Raw genomic sequence first — 22,713 nt, 5'->3', positions numbered from 1 at the left:
GGGCATAGAAGTGTATATTCAATGCACGTATTGGTTTATCCAGTTATCTTTTAGAGTGATACCGTATATTTTTATAGTCTAAAACACATGTCCTTGATGCTGCTGAGTTATAGATTGCCTCTGAACAACTTCTGAAACTCCAGAGTTCTGAAAACTTCATCACTAGTCATAAACTAACTTAGAAGTGCCCACTTTCCTAAGAGTAGGACTGCTAGAATCCTGAAAAAATTCCTCAGGTTGAAACACACAGATGTTCATAACTTGAGACCAAGAGGAGCCATTATAGGATTGTGCGATTTTGGAGATAAAATACTTGGATGAGTTCAGGAACCTCACTCATTGATAGAACAGACTTTCTGTGATCAGCCACAGGTTGAGTCCACTTCAGATGAATATTAAGATAAGAAGAGATTTTCATTGGAATTACATGAGGAACCCCACCTCCTTCAGCTGATTTGGTGTCCCAATATTCAGATACTGTTTGAAGAATAACATTTTATTTTAAAACATCCTTGCCCAAATGTATATTTAATTAGAAAAAGCAACCTTTAAAATGGAAATTGAATTTCAGCAGGGTCCTTTCTTTAATATTATTTAACTGCTCTCATTTTTTTAATAACTCATGGAAATGTCTGTCTGGCATGCAAACATTTTTCCTTGATTGTGCTACAGTCATAAGATCTAACATTATAAGGCAAAAAATAATAATCACAAATGCTGTAAGCAAAGGAAAATTGTAGTTGACTTTTAGAACTTCTGAAGAAAATAGATTAAAGTGTAGTGAGTGTCAGAAACATACTTTTTAGCTGACAATATTATTTAGCAATTTGAGAACTTTTAACTTCATTTTCTTCCAGTGACAAAAATGAATGTCCTCTGTAAAATGATTTTCGAGTTCTCCCTGAAAATAATGTATGCACTTCAATAACTTGGAAAAGAAAATGGTCTTCTTTAGTCAACCTGACTGTCATGCTGCATTGTTTAATTAAACATAATAATTTACTCTGGGCTGCTTGAAAGTCAATTGTACAGAGCTTCTGTGCTAAATGTGACTGGGGTTATAATTGTTATCTGGCTACTTCTCTAAGAAAAATTTTAGATTCATTTAAATTATAATATTATGAAGGAAATGTGTTACTAACTATAAATTCTTAGGGGTAGGAAGTGAAATTTTTATTTGCTCATCAACGAGTGTTCAAATAACCAATAAAACTACTGGTTTAAATATTAAGTTTGTTTAAAGTAGGGAAATATTATATATTATAATATGTTTATAATATATATCCTTTACATTGTTTCTACTATGCACCCTTTTTGATATGCAGAGAGTCTCTTCTGTCTACTAATATTAAGTCCAGTTTGAATCTTAAGGTTCCTTCCTTAAACTCAGTGACAGCTGGGCAAAGTAAATTCCAAAATGTCCATCAAGTGATGTATTATCATCAGTGAATACATGTGGGCCTAAGTAGTGTTCTCTAAGTGAACCAGCATGTTATAAAAGAAAAGAAGGCATAGCTATTTTGTTAAACTTTTAATTGGCTCCCAAAATGTCTACTCCCTTAGCCTCATTCAGCCTCTCCCAGTTATCTAGTCAAACAGTAATCTACTCGCTACCATGAAGGGGTTTTATAGATGTAATTAATGTCCCAAATAAACTGGTTGAGCCTGACCTAATCAGATGAGTCTAACCTTCAAAGGGACTTAGCTATTCCTGGAAAGATTTAAAGTATAAGAGAGACTTAATGGGAGGAAAATTCTTAAATTCTTCACTGATGTCTTTGGGGCATGGTCTGAAAGCAAACTCAGAGAGCCGAGAGCAGCCCACAGCTAAAAGCCAGCAAGAGAACTGAGACTATGACCTTTCAGCACTTTGATTTTAGTCATGTGAAAGAATTAGAAGATGGCCCAATCGTGCCATGTCCCTATTTCTGACTATGGAACTGTGAGATAATAAATGGTCATTGCTTTCAACTACTAAGTTTGTGAAGGCTTGTTACACAGCAATAGAAAGTAATACATCCATGATGTAGTTAAATAGAGCATCACCATTATAGATACTTGACATTTGTGGGTCTGTCTGTCCTGAATCTAAAACAGAATAAAGAATTGATTTTGAAAATAGAAAATGTTCACGTATATCCATAGCAATAACTTAATTAACTCATCATTCAATTTAGGTCACTGGGCATAAAGTATAAAGAACATATACTAAAGGTCCTAGCAATATAATCTTTGGTAAGGCACCATACCACTTTGGACTGCAGCTTCTTCACCAGTAAAATGCAAGAATAGAACCTCGCTATCTCTGAGATTCCTTCTAGGTCAAGGCATCAAAATTTATGTACACGATAGTGCAATGAAAGAACTGTGATGTGGTGAAAAGAATATAGTACTAGGGGGAAAGATCTGGGTTAAATTCTATTTTATAAATGAGCAGCATGATCTTGAACAGACTATTTCATCTCTGGATTGTGATTCGCTTGGTTGAAAATGGGAATAAAACCATCGTGACTCAAAACTCTTTGTAAAGATTAAAATAGTTATTCTGGGGAATCAACTTCTAGGATGGCAGTGTGGAATTTCCTGAACTCACACACTACGAGACATTTTAGAACTCTTTTAGCCAACAAAAGACCCAGAACAAAAGAAACATCATCTACTCAAGATAAACTACTAAACTTAGGACAGCAGTTCTTTACCTTGAAATGATTCCTATCCCCCCACCCCCTCCTAGCTCAGTGGTGTGGGAGCAAAAGCTGGCAGCACTGCAGATAACAGAGAGATCTGATCACCTTTGGAACTCTGTTAAAAGCACCATCTCCAGAGCACATTCAATATTCTGTCCAAACCTTTAGATCCTTATGAAATACACATATATGTACAAACTAAGACACACACTTCTAAATAACCAAGAAGTCAATGAAGAAATTAATAAAAATAACACAATATTCCAAAATTTATTGAAGATGGCCAAAGCTGTATATAGAGGGAAATTTATAGCTGTAAATGTCTACATAAAGACAGAAGAAAGAGTTCAAATCAATAACTTCATCTTCTAATTTAAGAATCTATGAAAAGAGCAAACAACCCAAGCCAGCAGAAAGAAGAAAATAGTTAAGTATAATTATAAATAAATAAAATAAAGAACAAAAACACAATATAGAAAATCAGTCAAACAGAAAGTGGATTCTTTGGAAAAATCGAATACTTTGTATACATTAGTAATGAAAAAATCTGAAAATGAAATTTATAAAACAGACTCTCAAAAATAACACAACAGTAAATATATTTACAAAAAAAGTACAAGAATTATACACTGAATACTATAAACATTATTGAAAGAAATTAAAAATGATCTAAGTAAGTGGAAATACATATATATACCATCTTCATGGGTCAGAAGACTTAGCATTGTTAAGATGACAATAATTCTGAAAATGTTCTATAGGGTCAACATGATCATTTTCAATATCCAAACTTTTTTGGGGGAGGGTGGGTAGTGGGATCAGTAAGCTGGTCTGAAATTCGTATGAAAATGCAACGTACTAAATAATGAAAACCATCTTAAAATAGAACCAAGTTTGAGGGGCTCACACTTCCCAATTTCAAAACCCAGTTAAAAGCTACAGTAATCAAGATATTGTGGTGCTAGCATAAACATAGACAATGGAAATAGAATTAAGAGCTCAGAAATGAACCCTTATATTTAAGGTCAGTTGATCTGGACAATAGTGCCAATATGATTCGAAAAGTATAGTCATTCAAGGAATACTTACTGTCCTGACCAGTGTACTCAATGGTTAGAGTGCTGGCCCATACATGAGCATATCGGGCAAATGCGGGGGGCAACCAATCCCTGTGTCTCTTACATCAATGTTTATCTTTCTCTCTCCCACCCTCCCTCCCGTTCACTCTCTAAAAATGGAAAAAGGGTCCTCCAATGAGGATTGGTCAAAAAAAAAGGAAAAAAGATAAACAAAAGAAATGTTGCTGGAACAATTAGATTTCTACATACAAAATATTGAATGTGTGGTCCTACCTCACACCACACACAAAAAAAGACAATTCAAATGGATATTAGATTTAATTGTTAGAGAAAAATTTATATAAATCCTAGGAGAAAACATAGGAGTAAATTTTTGTGACCTTGGGTTAGGCAATGGTTTCTTAGCTATGGCATACAAAATAAGAGCAATAAAAAATACTTTTGAATGTCAAAGCACAAAACTAATAAAGTGAAAAGACAACTCACAGAATAAAATAAAAATTTACAAATCATAAATATGACAAAGGACTTGTACACAGAAATATAAATAACTCTTATCATTCAACAATAAAGACAAACTGATTGATGGACAAAATATTAGAATAGACATTCCTCCAAAAAAGATACACAGTCAAGAAACACATAAAAAGAAGCTAAACATCATTATTCACTAGGGAAGTGCAAATCAAAACACAATGAGATTCTACTTCATGCCTACTAGTATAGCTAAAATATAAAGGGATCAATAAGTGTCTGTGAGAATGTAGAGAAATGGGAACCCTCATAAATGGCTCGGGAGAATGTGAAATGGTGCAGCCACTTTGGTAAACAGTTTGGCAGTTCCTCCAAATGTTCCATATTACTTACAACCTGGCAGTTCCACTCCTAGATATTTATCCAAGGGAACTGAAAACATAGGATCATCACAGAAACATGTGCATGAATTTCACAGTAGCATTATTCATAACAGAAAAAAAGGAAATAGCCTAGATATCTATCAACTGATAAGTGAATACATATACAGTATATCCAAGCAATGAAATACTCTTGGGCCATAAAAATAAATGTAGTACTGAAACATGCTATGATGTGGATGAACTTTGAAAATATTATGCTGAGTAAGAGAAGGCAGTAATAAAAGAATACATATTGTATTAATCCATTTATGTGAAATGTCCAGAATAGGCAAATCCATAAAGCCAGAAAGAAAATGAACATACTAAAAACCACTGAACTGTACACTCTCAAGGGTGAATTTTATGGTATGTGAAATACAACTCCAAAAGAAGGTATCTCAGCTAAGATGCCAAAAATAGTTCTGGGCACTTGATTTTTTTTTAAAAGAGTTATACAATGTTACTGTAAAGTTATTGACAGACACTAAGCACACTTTATTTGCTTTAAACTAGTTGGCTGAAAAAAGAGAGAGGTAAAAGTAAATATTGAGAATTAGGCAAAATTGTATACAACAAAGGGGAAATAAGAGCTAGCAGATGACATTCATTAACTTTCACTGTTCCTCAGGCCACCTTCCCATTGATCCCATTCCTTGCAATGGGGTTTGTACCAAGCAGAGCACACTGGAGAGGTTCTGTAGATGCTTCTCAGTCCAGAGGTGAGGAGTGGACCTACCTACCATGACTGAGAGCCTATATTTATGTGCATATGTATTTGAGCAGGCTAAAGTCTCTGCTCCCCCAGGCCTGGTACCATTATAAAGAAATAAGTGCTTTTTAAAAATAATACAAGGGTTATATTTTAGTGTCTATCATGTGTTATTTTATACATGAATCAGGCACTTATTAAAAATCAGACTGTTTCTAAGTCCCGATAACTGTTTAGACTTTATTTCCAGATAAGTATTAGATTTGTATTCCATCACACATTGCATGCTTTGAGTAAATTTTTGGCATTTATTATCTACACGAAGACATTTCTTGAAAATAATAGAGCTGAGATTTTAAAGATATAACAAATCATATTTCTCTATTATGTTGAACTATGAGAACTGCCTTTTGCTGTCCAGCACAGATATACAGCTTCTCTTTAAATTAATCCATCTGAGTTTTTAAGATAAGACCAAATTAGTTTCACAACTGAAGCTTCTGAAGCATGTGTTTTCTTATAAAATAAATAGATTTCTTATACAACAAATGATAAAGAAATAACTTAAATTCTGGTAATTTGCAATGGTTCTGATGAATCTCAGTTATTCTTACATGCATGCACTTTTCCCCAATGGAATGTGGAATTAAAGATGTTAGGTGAATCCGTGCTGTACAGAAAGGAGCTGCACTGAGACTGAACATTCTTTGATGAAAATCTAAGAGACAAGGGTAAGGATTGTCTTTCCAAGTGAAATTACTTGAATGCTCCATGCCCACAGAAGAGCTTGAGCTATAGTGTCATCTCCTCCTCACATGAGAATATCCCAGAAAAAACTTTAATGCACATAGAAAGCAGACATGGCTTTGCACTTGAAAGCCAAAATAAGACACATCTCTCTTTCTTTATATTTATTTATATTTTTATAATACTAACAGAAAACATAAATTGATGCTGACTTGTAAGAATCTTCTAAAATTTTTCTACTTTAGGAACTTGCCCTGTTTTAGAGAAATGCCTTCTATAATTTTCCCACACTTTTTGTATATTATTTAAGTTAAAATATAATTAACAACTGTAACAAATGATAGAAGTTATTTAAAAAGATAGTACCTATGTTTTATTACCTACATGGGAAAAATAAGAAGCATGGTGCTTCTGATATAGTTTGCCCTTGGCCTATATGCTCTGATGTCTTATTGGCTGGGAATGAGAGAGGGTGGCCTATATAAAGTATCTAAGTTGAATTTTAACACCTTCCAAGATGATATAGCAGTGTTCAGGATACTGCTGACTTACAAAACATATGCATATGGAATGACTTTCAGAACACTTATGTCAAGATCTATAGGAGAAACAGAGCAAACAAAGTCTATCCTATGTAATAAAAGCCTAATATGCAAAGTGACCAACCGGTTGCTATGATATGCACTGACCACCAGGGAGAAGATGCTCAATGCAGGAGCTGGCCCCAGCCCACAGGCCCCAAGCCAGCCAAGGCAGGTGCCAGCAAGGGCTCACCTGATCACCCCACTGGTTGCCCCGCAGAGGGAGGCGATCAGAGGTGGCGGCAGGGGGCAGGACCAGCGAGTGGGTGGTGCCAGGCCGGCCAACGTGGGTGCCAGCAGGGGCCCCCTGATTACCCCGCCAGTTGCCCCACAGATTAGCCCTGATTGCTGGCCAGGCCTAGGGATCCTACCCTGCATGAATTTTGTGCACCTGGCCTCTAGTAATGAAGATAATTCCCATGCTGTTTAAGAAACAAGCAGTAAATAACGCATAGCAAAGGCAGTGAAACACAAATCACCCCAGTATAAGGAAATACAGCAGTAATGAGAAAGGAGTGTGGTTCTACTTCAGTGAAAGGAAAACAATTTCAACAGTTGGACAGCTGATAGGAGTGCATTAGTGAAAGCAGTACAATGGAAGGTTAACTGAATTCTTTGAGTTGCTTTACATATTTCCATAAATACAATAGATAGAATTTTTAATTACTCATAAGATACTAAAGCATTTTAAGGCTAAAAGTGAATATGTTATTTAAAAAAGCACACACACACAGATTTACAAAATGATTAAATAATGGAGATCACTGTCAAAATATACAACACTGGCTAAGCTCTTTCATATTCTAGCAAGTGAGACATGCCCCTGCTAGACTTTTCCTGATGCAGCCCATTGCTTTGGTCTAAGAGTTTCTTAACTATCACATACTGGTAGGTGCTATGTCAATGTGGTACTATGTTGGATTTCTTTTTTTATTTTACCTTCAAAGTGTATCTGTCAGATTTATCCAATCTGACAACTGTTGATATACAATTATTTTCATACTTCCTATGTGATAGAACAAACATTGTTGGTGCTGTATCAGTAGACACAATCCCAGCATCTAATATAGTTGTGTAGAAGAGACACTACTAGGCAAAACAGACTGTGGCACATACACTGGTTAGGTTCTTGAATCTAACTCATCAGTCACACAGAATGGCAATTCTACGTTCCATTTTATTTTGAGTATCACCAACTGTCTAGATTTCTTACCCTAAGGCCCACTGCGATGAGACCAGCTTGGTTCCTGACAGTAGCACAATCCTTTACAATACCTCCTTCAGTCCACCCTCGTGTCATTTATCTCCAGTGCCACTCTGTTCTGGTTTTCTTCCCCTTTCCTTCCTGCCTTCGCCACCGTAGTATCAGGACAATTTTTGAGTCCGGCCCATCTTGTAAATTCTTTCCCCACAGAATAAAACAAACATATGACATAGAACAGTGCAAAATAGTTATTGATTTAAAATATTTTAACATTTTTAGTTTATTGATTCTATCTCATTTTATGTCAACCTAAAGTATACCTAATTGTTAAATGAATGGGATCATAAAATAAATAATAATTTTGAAAAATAATTATTTTGTAATTTCATTTTTGGAAATTATAAAATGATTAATGCTTACCTAATCTCTTGTTCCTGTTCCTGGTTTTGCAATTCAGAAGTAAACTCCATTTCATTTTATACATTATCTTTCAAACTAATTAACCTCTGACGTGGAGAGAGAAGTCTATGAAACTCCTTATCTCAATGTTGGCCTACTTATAAATAATGGAGCACAAGGTGAGAGCCAGAAGGAACCTCCTTATGTGTTCTCATCAGTGTTCATTGGAATCTTGGATTATTAAGGGGTTCAGTGGCCATTGTGAGTGAGAGGCTGCAGAGAATGCAGGACTCTGGCCTCACCTCAATTTAGGTTACCATCACAGTAAATATTATGAATTAAATACCTATACTATTTTGTAAAAGAAAATAATTGAGAATTACCGATCTAACCTTTACCTTATTTAATAATGAAATACAAAGGCCCAGAATGAAATTCACTTAATCAAGATCCAACATTTATTCTCTTACTTCATAGTTTCCTCCCTTTGCTTTTTAAGAGCTACCTTTTTTTTTAAAATATATTTTATTGATTTTTTACAGAGAGGAAGGGAAAGAGATAGAGAGCTAGAAACATCGATGAGAGAGAAACATCGATCAGCTGCCTCCTGCACATCTCCTACTGGGGATGTGCCCGCAACCCAGGTACATGCCCTTGACCGGAATCGAACCTGGGACCTTTCAGTCCACAGGCCGACACTCTATCCACTGAGCCAAACTGGTTTCGGCTAAGAGCTACTTTTTAATGGTTATTGGTGTTAGTCGCCTGTATCTATTGAAATTATACAGAGGCCCAGTTACTATATCTCAGCTCTTACTAATCAAGAGTATGACTTTGACCTGGTCTAAAACCCACATATTCCACATAGCTACCGTTGCTGGCATCTATATTTGATTTTTTTTCCTAATAGTTATATTTTCTGTCTCTGTTCTAACTCCAAATGTTACAGGGCATTGCAGGCCCTCTATTGAGTTTAGAGCAGTAAGTATTTAAAGGAAGCTTTGGATAGGTATCATGAAGGAAGTATCATCCTCTCACTCACTTCACTCACTATACATTTAGGATAGCAATCAAGTAATAACAAATTGAATTGCATGGAGTGAACCATTTGTTTTGTCATCCTTAAATTTCATATGGGGAGTTTAGCATAAACTAATTACTCTTGATGATTATTTGACAGATTGGTTTCAAAGGCTATGGAAAGAGATCATTTGAAGCATCGGGTTGAATAAACAATCACTGTGTTTCTCTAAGAGTCTGATTAATTCTAAATATAAATGTCTTGTTTAGAATGCACTGCACTGGATATATGCAATGCACATCCTCCCCTTAATGCCAAAAAGCTTCCCAAAACTTTCACGCTTCAAAGCACCATATTGGACTGAGTCTATTATAAGGTTTATAAAGACATTGACTTAAGGACCAATGTCACATAATCTGTATTAATAAATTCACAGATAATTATTTCTATATTTGTATAAGGTAAATTAACTGACTCTAGTTTTTTTTTTTCATAATAAACTATAAATAAATAAGATGTTTATTCTTATGTACTTTCCTTCTTGGTGGTTGGAAGTTTAGATTGTAGTTTATTACAAACTAAACTTAAATTAAAATCAGAAACAGTATTGCTAAAGGCCCTTCTGTTTGCAGAGAAAAGTGATGGGGATCATCTAACTATATATAATACTGTAAGAATAAAGATTAAGAGTTCACTTATTTAAAAAAAATAATTAGATATTAAGTATACTGCATAAAAGTAATCCATTTTAGTACATATCTTAACATTTTTTTACAAAATGTAAACATTACAATCCTATATAATAAAGAGGCAATATGCAAATTAACCCTCACACCCTCACAAGATGGCTGCCTAAAACCAGGTCAGCAGGGGGGTTAGTGAGGGACAACCAAATGACTGAACAAGCAGGCTGCATGGGATGACAAGGCCAGCAGGGGGGGCATTTGGGAGCGATTAGGCTGGCATGGGGGCCAGTTAGGGACGACCAGCCAGAAGGGGGGGCAGTTAGGGGCAACCAGGCTGGCAGAGGGGGGCAGTTGGGGGCAACCAGGATGGAAGGGGGGCAGTAAGAGGTGATCAGGCCAGCAGGTGGGGCAGTTAGGGGCAATCAGGCAAACAGGGGTGGACAGTTAGGGGCAACCAGGCAGGCAGGCAGGTGAGTGATTAGGAGCTAGTGGTCCAGGATTGTGAGAGGGATGTCCTACTGCTGGTTTAGGTCTGATCCCCAGGATCGGGCCTAAACTGGAAGTCAGACATCCCCCAAGGGGTCCCGGATTAGAGAGGGTGCAGGCTTAGCTGAGGGGACCACCCCCCTCCCCATGCACGAATTTTGTGAACCGGTCTAGTCCATATAATATTCTTAAAAGCACCAGAGTTATCTCTCCCTCCTGCTTTCAATCTCCAGTGCTCTTGGTTTCAATCATACTGAAGTCATGTGGTCCACATGGACTCAGGAGTACTCTCAAGAGCGCGCTCTCTCTCTCTTTCCACTGAGCCTTCTTGTGATCCTTCTTCTTCCCCAAAGTGTACAGCATTCCCCATCCCTGCCATGATTTCTCCCTTCTCCCATGTCTTAGACAATTCATAATTGTATTTTTTCTCTCTATTCAATATCACCTGTTCTAGAAAGCCTTCACTGAAAATCCCATCCCAGACTGGGTTAAGTGTTGCTCCAATGGTCTTTCCTAACCTTGCACCATTTACAACCCTCAATTTAATATGCTCATGTTTCTATTTATCTCCTAACTGGTTTAGTTATTATTTCCTTGAAGGAAGGAATTGAGTCCTGCACAGCACTGTACACTTGGCACCCAGTATAATGCCTGAGGTCCAGTGGGATTAATGAATGCTCCTATGCTTGAAATAGAGAAGAGCATGATCTACTTGTTACGCCTATGTACTAATACCCCTTTTACTTGGAATTTCAGGGCCCTTCAGTGTGATTATTGAGTATGATACATCAAATATATGCTGTCATGAAGAATAATTACTAGGGCTGGACCTCTCTTTAATTGAAAACTTCAAAATAAGAGTAGTCTGATTTTCAGTAACCCAGCTGAATGGGATTACTGTCTGTCTTGCCCTCTCTGACACTTGCTTGAACCTCCATCGCAGTCTGCTTTACGATCCCTTGTCATTGATGTAATGTGTCCCTACTCTCTTAACTTAGGCCTGGAAGGCAGGAGTGGGCATTTTTCGTGTTTTATCTTCTCCTCAGTTCCTGACACAGAACTGGCACAGTAACAGCAGAACTAAATACATGATTTGAAAAAGGCCACGCCAATGTCAGGTTTTTGTTTTAATTAGTCTTTTTGAAATAACTGAGTCCTATGGAGAGTTTGTTGTTGCTGTTTATGTTGTTATGCTGTTGTTTAATGTTGCTATTTTTTAAATTTGTTTCTGGTTAAAAAAGTAACACAACTCTTTTTAGAAATTTTGAAAAGAAAAATATATCAAAAAGCAGAATGAAATATATCTCTAAAACTCAGATCAATCACTGTTAGCACTTTTGCACATTTCCATCCAGTCTGTCTTCTTCAACCACAGATGATCTTTTTTTTTAAATTTTGTTTTATTGCTTAAAGTATTACAAAGAGTATTACATATGTCTCCTTTCCCCCCTTTGACATTCCCCCTTATGTCATATAAAAACTATTTTATACTTAACCTTTTCACTTAATGTAATAGCATACTTTCTGTCATTACAGATTTTTTGACTGCATAATATTCTATCCATGAATTCCCACAGCTCTGAAAATGAGTCACTTATTGGTGAACATTATTTGTTGAAGATAGTCTGTAATTTTTTACAACCATCAGTAATTTCATATCACTTCAATAAATAATTACTGAGGAATTTCTATGTACCAGGTACTGTTTCACATGTTGGAAGATAGCAGAGAAGAAACTGACAAAAATCCATGTCCTCATAAAATGTCTATACTGGTTGAAGAGACAAAATATAAGCATGATAAAATAACATATGGTACATTAGAGGAAAATGAGTGCTGAGGGGAAATTAAGTAGAGCAGGGAAGTGAAAGAGAAGATGGCTACACATTTAAGATATGAGGTGGCCACAGAGGTCCTCACTAAGAAAAAGTCTGAGCAAAGATATCAAGTACATGAGGGAAGAAAACCATTCTGAAAGGGTGGTGTTGGAGGAGGAGGGAAGACCATTCCAGGGGGAAGCATAAGCTCTTAAGACACTGAGAAAGAGCATGCCTGGTGTGTTTAAGGAGCAGCAAAAAGTCACACTGATTGAGAAGGGGAATAGATAAAATCAGAGATATCCCAGGAGGATCAATCTTTTGGCCCTTCAGGCCATTTAAACTACTTGACTTCTACTCTGAACAAGCTTGGAACTCACTAGGTTTTGAGCAGCAGGGCAGCATAATGCAAGGAGTGTTTTAAAAGCTCCTTCTGGCTTCTTAGTTAAAATAGACCAGTGATGGCGAACCTTTTGAGCTCGGCGTGTCAGCATTTTGAAAAACCCTAACTTAACTCTGGTGCCGTGTCACATAAAGAAATTTTTTGATATTTGCAACCATAGTAAAACAAAGATTTATATTTTTGATATTTATTTTATATATTGAAATGCCATTTAATAAAGAAAAATCAACCAAAAAAATGAGTTCGCGTGTCACCTCTGACACGCGTGTCATAGGTTCGCCATCACTGAAATAGACCAAAAAGGGGCAATTCAGAGCCAGGAAGGCCAACTGAGAAGCTACTCCATAAAAGAGGTGAGGGCATAATAACTTGGGCCTGCGGGTTGCAATGGAGATTAGGAGTAGTCAATTTCTGATTTATTATTAGATAAGATGTGGGATGTAACACAATAAAAGGAGTCCAGGATGATGTCAGCATTTTTGGCTTGAGCAGCTGGTGGTAAGGCGATCGCATTTAATGAGATGGAGCAGAGTACTAGAGGCACAGGTTGAGGCCCTGTCCATTTCCCACATCCTTAGTTCAATATCTAATTGCAGATGTCAATAGGCAGTTAAAAGTACAAATCTGGAATTCAAAGTCCTGACTGGAGATATAAATATGGGTAGCTTTGTCATGGCGACATTTAAAATAGAATATTCTCATGTATAAATCTTTATTCAGATTTTTCACCATTTAGGGAGCAGCAAAGGGGATATTAGATTCTGAGTTTCCTGATTAATTCATATAAATTATCTTCCAAAAAAACTGTGACAATTTAAGCTTTCTGCTTGCATTTCATTTTGCATCTTTGGATATGTTAGTTTAAAGGACTACATTCATATATGTTTTTGTACCATTATTTTGCAATAATTTTTAAAAATATATATTTAATATATATACATATATATATATATATTTGATATATATATATCAAATATATATATATATATTTGATGTTTCTATTTTTCTCTCCCTCTCATCATTGGGGTCTCTCTCTCTCTCTCTCTCTCCTTTCCTCTCTGAAATCAATAAAAAAATATTTTTTTTAAATAAAAGTAAAGAATTACTGCCCTGACAACTCTAAATGCTGGTGAGGATGTGGAGCAGTAGGAACTCTCATTCATGGCCAATGAGAATAATAATGGTAAAGTCACTTGGAAAAGTTTGGTGATTTCTTACAAAATTAACCATACCCTTACCATACAATCCAGCAATTGTGCTCCTTGGTATTTACCCAGAGGAGTTGAAAACTCATGTCCACACAGAAACCTGCACTTCAGTGTTCAATGAAATTTAATCATCACTGCTGAAATTTAGGAGCAGCCGGGGTGCTACATGTTGGAAGTTTGTGGCCCTTTCCAATTCTCATGTTGAAATCTAATCCCCATGGTGATGGTATTGGGAGGCAGGGCCTTTGGGAAGTGGTTAGGTCTTACCTGCAGAGCCCTCAGAAATGAGATTATCTTATAAAGAGAACTCCAGAAAAGGAACTCTTGCCTTTTGCAACAGCATGGATGGAACTGGAGAGCATTATGCTAAGTGAAATAAGCCAGTCAGAGAAAGATAAATACCACATGATCTCACTCATTTGTGGATTATAGAGAACAACATAGACTGATGAAAAAGGACAGACCCAAAGACTGAGAAACAGCGATCAGGCTATCAATCCCCAGAAGGAAAGTAGGGGAAGAGATCAACAGAAGGACTTGTATACATGTATATAAGCCAAACCAATGGACATGGACAACGGGGGGATGGGAGCATGAGTTTGTGTGTGGGGGGGAGGTTGGGGGTTAAAGGGGGGGATGAGGACACATTTGTAATACCTTAACTAATAATAAAAAAAAATAAAAAAAAAAAAAAAAAAATAAAGAGAACTCCAGAGTGGGCTCTTGCTTCTTCTGCCAAAACGATGGCCATGTATGAACCAGGAAACAAAACCTCACCAGACACTGAATCTGTTTATGCCTTGGTCTTGGACTTCCCAACCTCCAGAGCTATGAAAAATAGATTTTGTTGTGCATAGGTCTCCTAGTCTATGGTATTCTGTTGTAGCAGCTCGAAGGAATTACGACAACAGGTAGAAGAGATAAGCTGTGGTATATTCAGACAATGGAATATTATTCAGCACTAAAAAGAAGTGAATTATCAAGCCTACAAAGATATAAAGGGAGCAAATGTATATCACTAAGCAAAATAAGCCAGCTGAAAAAGGCTACAGGCTGTGCGATGTGACTGCGTACTATTCTGGAAAGACAACATGATGGAGATAATGAAAAGATCAGATCAGTGGTTGCCAGGGGTTGAGAATGAAGAGAGATGAGTGAGCTAAACAGAGAGGACTGGGGGGGGGCAGTTAAACTAACTGTCTGATACTATAATTGGAAATATGTCATTATGTATTTGTCCAAACCCAGAAAATATACAACACTGAGAGTGGAACATAATGTAAACCATAGACTTTGGGTGATAGTAACCTGTCGATGTAAGCTTATCAATTGTAAGAAATGTACCGCTCTAGTGGGGAACATTAATGTGGGAAGCTATGCATGTATTGAGGGCAAGCGCTCTATGGGAAATCTGTGTACTTTCTGCTCAATTTTGCTGTAACCTAAAACTGCTCTATAAAATAAAGGTTTAAAAAAAAACACAATTAATGGCTGAGATCACTTACTTTTGCTGGTGAATTTTATCCATCTGTCCCTCAAAATAGAAAGTTTTAACTAGAGTATTTCCATGTTTTCCTTCCTAACCCAATATTCTGTGGTTCTAAAATCAGGATAAAACTAGGTCGTGACTAGAGAAAAGTTAGTACCCACATCACAAACAAGACTGATAAAACAAGGATCAACTGTAATGAAGCCATTCTTCCATGCAGTCCATGTGGTTGTCTGGAAAATGGCAGGGTCCACATCTTAACCCTGTAACTTACAGGGAAAAGAGGATTTTTGAATATGTCATTCAGTTAAGGACCTTAATCTGGGCGAATGTTCCTGGATTATCTAGATGGGCCTATGTAATCACATGGGTCCATTTAAGTGAAGAACATTTCTAGCAAGGGGTCAGAGAAAGAGACTGGCCTATATTCTTCTAGGTCAGAGAGATGCTATGGTGCTGTGTTTGAAGATGGGAGGAAAGGCTAAAAGCCAACATATGTGAGTAGCTTCTAGAAGCAGAAAAAGTCAAGAAAATAGGTTCTTTGCTGGATCCTCCAGGAAGGAAACAGCTCTGCCAACAACTTCAGTTTAGATCACTGAGACCCCTATCAAGCTTCTGATATATAAAACAGTAAAATAATAAGTTTATGTTGTCTTAAACCACAAAGTATGGCAATTTGTTAAAGCAGTCATAGAAATAAGTAAAAAAAAAAAAAAGGAACAAATGTGTTCTCTCTTTTAGAATAAAAGAAATTATAATTTAATAGTATTTATGTTAGATTGTGAATAATTATCTGCTATTTTTCATCATTTTAGGAATTTCATAAAGCTGTACAAATATTGCTGTCATTTATCAAAGATCCAGTACTGAGTCCCAGGCAAGAGATATTATGATTAATGCGCATGACTGACCTTCTTTAGCTATGATAAATACAATGTTACTAACCAATGTCACACAGAAACTTAAGTAATATGTTAAATGATTTAATGTCCCCACTTTGCTGACTGGAGAAAACATCACTAATAATCATCTGTTCACAAGACTTTGGTATTTTTATAAGATGTCAAAAGTACCTACTTTACCTAATATTTCAGCTTTTTATGCTTTTTTTTACTCAGCTTCATTATTCCAGCATATGACAGTTCCCTCAATTCTTCTATGCTGTTTGCAACAATCTTAAATCCAGGGAAGAAGTGACTGTATCAAAAGATGTTACTGTCTGGTTTGAGTTTTCCTTTTAATAAGGCTCAAATATCCCCACAGAAAACACGGGTAAAATTTATTTAAACATAGATGTATAAAGCTTAAATTTATGACATGCACCTGAGTTTTAAGATAATAAAACATTTAAATACAAAACATTCAGTAAATATAGAAAATTTGCAATTGTCCTACATTACTTACACTTTATTTGTTTTTTTTTTAAAAAAATCAGTATTGGTTTTAAATAAAGAACTGCTTTGAAAAATTAAGTTAAACAACTCCAATTAATGAAATGGATGTCTCTCTCATAGCCTCTCTCAGTTGTCTTTTGAAGAGCATACTTCAAAAGTATATGCATTCATCATTAGAAAATCCATTTCCACCTGGCAAAGATAACCGAATGTCAATGTGAAGTCTTCAAGGGAAAGATGAATTTGGCTTTTTCATTGCTTTTTTAAAAAGCCTGCCTCCCTGGAGATGAATCCAGGCAGAAATAGACAGAGATTCTTCAGATTTGCTTCCCAAGGGCCTTTCCTTCAGGTCACAAACATGAGCTCGTCTCCTTTGTTTTTGGCGTTTGCATTTTCTGGGCTTCTCATATTGGCGAGATGATTTTTACATTCCCCAAATGAGAGTTATTGATCTTACTAGGCAACAGTTTAAATTACCAGGCGAACCAAAACAAGTTTCTCAAGTAAGGCCAAAGAAACACATGGTTTTATTGGTTTTTGGAAACTACTTCAGGTAAAAACAGCTGGTCATCTTTTTACTATAAACCATAAATAAACAAATAAACAAATAATACCCTCTTTCGTTTATTAAAATCAATCTCAAAGAACAACATTTCATTTCTCTCTAGAGGTTCTTGACCATTTTAACTTTAAATGGTAAAGAACCTCTAGAGCAGCCGTGGGCAAACTACGGCCCGTGGGCCGGATCCGGCCCGTTTGAAATGAATAAAACCAAAAAAAAAAAAAGACTGTACCCTTTTATGTAATGATATTTACTTTGAATTTATATTAGTTCACACAAACACTCCATCCATGCTTTTGTTCCGGCCTCCGGTCCAGTTTAAGAACCCATTGTGGCCCTCGAGTCAAAAAGTTTGCCCACCCCTGCTAGAGAGTTCTCAACCTGTGGGTCGCGAGCCCTTTGGGGGTCGAATGACCCTTTCACAGGGGTCACCTAAGACCATCCTGCATATCAGATATTTACATTATGATTCATAACAGTAGCAAAATTACAGTAGCAAAATTACGAAAATAATTTTATGGTTGGGTCACAACATGAGGAACTGTATTTAAAGGGCCAGAAGGTTGAGAACCACTGAAGGCTATAGAATGAAGGGGATGCATATTATAAACATAAGTACTTGGTAGAACTAGAAGGCTGAAAATCGAAAGGATGCTAAGTCCAAATAAATCTTTATAACTTTTATATATAATACTGAAATTTGGGGGGCCAGGGTGGTACCAAAATACGTGTATATTACACTAATAACTTTAAGTTAAATTTTATTGGGCATAACAGTGATAATAATGCAGATTTCAACAGAAGTTGCTACACTACACACAGATTTTGAATTAATAAAATATCACTATAATAGTTAACATTCATTATTCATTTTATATAATTAATAATTTAGTAACTTAATGTTGATTTTTATAGCATTTATTCTCAGCACATTATGCCATCTAATGAGACAGCTAAGGACAGGAACTTCAAAAGAATACTACCTGGGATGAAATCCTACATCTGCTCTATTATCTTGGGTAAATTATTCAATCAGTTATTGGATGCAAATACTGAGTCTATATTTAATGTTGACTGATCATGGAAAACCACCCTAACTTCTCTAGACCTTGGTTTCCTCATCTACAAAAGAAGGGTAATAATACTATTTGGTTGTGTTCAAAGAAATAAATGAGACAATCATATAAATATTTTAATAGAACACTTATCACAAAGTAAATGATTAGTGAATATTATAAATATGTATATATAATGAATGAATATATATATATATATAATGAACGATTATGATAAAATTAATGTCTGGTGTCCTCTAGGAGGTTCTTGTCTGATGATAGGCATCCACGTTTAAAAAATAACAGTTAAAGGCAACCCATTGTACGGAGTCCCATCTAATTAATTAAACTTGGGAGATTTTGGTTATCAGTAAATAAATCCATGAGAATGAAGAGAATGTAGAGTAAGAAAAGAGGGTTGCCAAAATAATTGGGTCTATTTGAGTAGAAGACTTTTTTTTACCATATTCAATTCTAGTTGTTTTTAAAAAGAGAAGCCATTTCATTTAACAGGAAATTGTAATTGGGTTCCTGGAGTGAAGGTTACTGACATAAAGCAGCCTTAATAATAATTTATCAGAAATCCTCACATAATGCCACCCAGTTGTAATGAAAGCGTGCATTAGACATTGTGGGTTAAAATGCTTGGAAAAATCTCCTAACCATCACATTAATTCGCTGGTTAAGCACTTCCTGCTGCAGTCCTCCCTTTCCCCCTCCCATTCTGCCTCCCTGCATCCATCCGTGGGATGTTTATATAACAACTATTATACTTGGAAGTTATAAAAAATGAATAAAGGGTTTCCTGCCCTTAAAATTTTATAGTTTAAAGAGATTTAAACATTTCTCAAAACGAGCAAAGAATATAGCTTACAGAAAGCTCTAGAAATATTATTCTTTGAAAGTGCATAGCCATTTCCTCAATAGACAAGGGCGGTGCACTAGACAGGCCAGAGAAAGCCTGTGATCGATACCCCTGAAGAGAAAAGCAGCTACGTGTTCTGAGGGTCCCTGTTATAAATGTATGCTCGGGACAGTATCTGATCCAGACAACATACTGGGTTATGACACAATCACATTTGTTTTTCACCTGGGAGGTTGAATAGAAAAAGAAAAGCGTGTGCGTGCGTGTGCGTGTGTGTGTGTGTGTGTGTGTGTGTGTGCACGCGCGCTGGGGAAGGACGGGGGGGATGCAACAGCTATACCGGCTGATACCTCAGAATGAGGAAAGGAAGGGAGGAAGGAGAAAGAAAAAGGAGAAAGGGGAGAAGGGGAGACAGGGAGGAAGGAAAGGAAAGAACAAAGAAGAGAAAAAGGGTGTTCAGGAGAAAAGGGGAATGTTTAAGCACTGCAACAAGAGCAAAGAGCTAAAGTGGTCGTGGTGCTCTGTACGTGGTTATAATGGCTCAGGGTGACTACGGGTGAACATGTATAACATAGGGTGGCATCTTCCTCATTTCCTGAGAGAAGACCCTTCAGGTTTTTCATTAGTTACTCTCTGAAGTTGGATATTTTATAAGTACCATAAACTCTTCCAAGCTGTCAGAAAAAATTTAAAACCTTTTTCATAAAAATTTTATCAGTATAAATATATATTTGACTCTAGGTAATAGCTTTTTAAAAAATAAAAATAAAATAATTAATAGTTATATTTACTGAGCACATCTTAGAGGAAATAAGTCCTGAACAGAAAGTAAAATTTTAAAATCAAATTATTTACTTTATATAATTAATGATTTAATAAATTTCCAACAGTTCTAGTTTCTACCATGTCTTCATTTATCTGGTGAGTGACTGATAGTATAGCCAACAACACTGGGCAAGAAGCTTGTACCTGGTAATGAAATTCAGTAGTCTGTATAGCATAGAAACCAACCAATCAAAAACAGCACACTAACAGTAAAAGGACTCTAGCTCTTGAACAACCAACTATACTACTATGTACTGACTAAATGGCAGCCCTGATTATACCTATCAGCCCTTATACAAAAAACTAGAGGCCCGGTGCACAAAAATTTGTGCACTCAGATGGGTCCCTCAGCCCGGCCTGTGCCCTCTCGCAGTCTGGGACCCCTCGGGGGATGTCCACCTGCTGGCTTAGGCCCGCACTCCAGGGCATTGGGCCTAAGATGGCAATCAGACATCCCTCTGGCAGCCCGGGAGCCCTCGGGAGATGTCCACTTGCCAGTGGGGAGCAGGCCTAAGCTGCAGTTAGACATCCTTAGCACAACCGCTGTGCTGGCAGCCATCAACCTGGCTTGTAGCTGAGCAGAGCTCCCCCTGTGGGAGCGCACTGACCACCAGGGGGCAGCTCCTGCATTGAACGTCTGACCCCTGGTAGTCAGTGTGTATCATAGTGACCAGTCATTCCCAGTCTTTCTGCTGTTAGGGTCAATTTGCATATTACGCTTTTATTATATAGGATAGAGGCCTGGTGCATGGGTGGGGGCCAGCTGGTTTGCCCTGAAGGATGTCCCAGATCAGGGTGGAGGTCCCACTGGGGTGCTGGCCAGCCTGGGTGAGGGGCTGAGGGCCGTTTTCAGGCTGGTCACACCCCTTCAGAGTGGGGGTCCCTACTGGGGTGCCTAGCCATCCTGGGTGAGGGGCTGATGGCTGCTTGCAGGCCGGTCAAACCCCCCAGTGGGGACCCTCACCCCTGGGAGTGTGGCCAGCCTGGGTGAGGGGCTGATGGCCATTTTCAGGCTGGCCATGCCCCCCAGTGACCCAAGCTCCCAGCCTCTCCTTTTTTTTCTTTTTTTTCTCCTGGGATTTATCTTGTATAATTGAAAATTTGTAGCCTTGAGCAGAGGCCAGGGCCAGCTTGAAGCAGGTATCTGGGATTTATTTATCTTCTATAATTGAAACTTTGTAGCCTTGAGCGGAGCCGAGGGCCAGCCAGGGCCGGTGGGAAGCATGGCTTCCTCCATCGCCAGGGGCAACCCAAGCCTCCTGCTCACTCCAGCTCTGTGGCTGCTGCCATCTTAGTTGAGTTAATTTGCATACTCGCTCCTGATTGGCTGGTGGGAATGGCTTGTGGGCGTGGCTTGAGCATAGTGGAGGGATGGTTAATTTGCATGTTTCTCTTTTGTTATATAGGATGAGTGTAATTATCAATGCTGGAATCAATGAAGGCCTGTCAACTTAGGCTGAATATTAGGTTTGATTTCAGTTTAGACATCAGCAAAATTCATATTGAATTTCATTTTGAAGTTACAATAGGAAATCTGAAAGATATTTTATCACTAGAGGCCCGGTGTATGAAATTTGTGCACTAGGGGGCAGGGGGGCAAGTCCCTTAGGCCTGCCACTGCTGCTGCTCTCACCAGCTGTGAGCCTGGCTCAGAGATTCTGGCTGAGCAGCGCTCACCCTGTGGGAGCGCACTGACCACCAGGGGGCTGCTCCTGCATTGAGTGTCTGCCCCTGGTGGTCAATGTGTGTCATAGTGACCAGTTGTTCTGCCATTTGTTTGTTTTGCATATTAGCCTTTTATTATATAAGACTGAAATCAAATGAAGACAAAGTGCAATTGAATTCACTTAATATTCATGAATATCACTATTATCTATATTTCCAAGATGGTGTAGTGATAATTCAGAATCTTTTAAAAGAATACATACTTGACATATTAGACATTGTAGGAATGTTAAAAATTAAAATTTTTTTTATTAATTTGTACTCTCTGATTTGTAAGATTTATACTCTGAATTAACAGTCTTATTTATTAAATATGATTTTTTTTCCTGTGAACTGTTTAATTTTAATTAACTCAGGCTTTGAGAGTTGATAATCAAATTTACTAATACCAAGATTTTAAAAATACTGTATAGTTTATGTGGTGAAAGAATGCTTACTCAAAGGAAGAATTTCAATTTCTGTCACTCCCAAACTTAGCATAATCCCTGCATAAATAGTAGTGCAATTATAAATATGGACAATAAAATATTCGATGCAATTACAACTTCTAGTAGGGAGACCCTGATATCATCCTAATGAATCCTAAATTAGATAAGCATACTTAAGAAACAATTGGCCAATAAAATTCTCCTATGATGACTGACTGGTGGCAGTAGTTTTATAATTACTTGAATGAATAAAAAGGAACCTGTCCATTATCCACGGGTGTGCCTCAGAAACATGTCTAATGAGTCATCACACACAAGGTCATTAGTTAATTTGAGCCTGAATATTTTCCTATGGTTATAAGAAGAACATTAAGAATAAAATTTAGGGATATAAGTTTTTTCTGTTACAGTAGAGCATTTTTAGTAATTACTAAAAGTTTATCTGGT

General features: G+C 37.1%; 1 protein-coding gene across 2 annotated transcripts in view; it reads right to left on the bottom strand.

Annotated features, from left to right (window-relative positions):
* Positions 1 to 22,713, bottom strand: part of SGCZ (sarcoglycan zeta) — a 644,756-nt gene that overhangs the window by 376,110 nt on the left and 245,933 nt on the right. The gene's annotated exons all lie outside the window — the stretch shown is intronic.

The sequence above is a fragment of the Myotis nattereri genome, assembly GCF_964212035.1.
Source record: "Myotis nattereri genome assembly, chromosome: 2".
Lineage (NCBI taxonomy): Eukaryota > Metazoa > Chordata > Mammalia > Chiroptera > Vespertilionidae > Myotis > Myotis nattereri.
The sequence above is the reverse complement of the archived record's forward strand: the minus strand, read 5'-3'. Positions and strand labels throughout refer to the sequence as shown.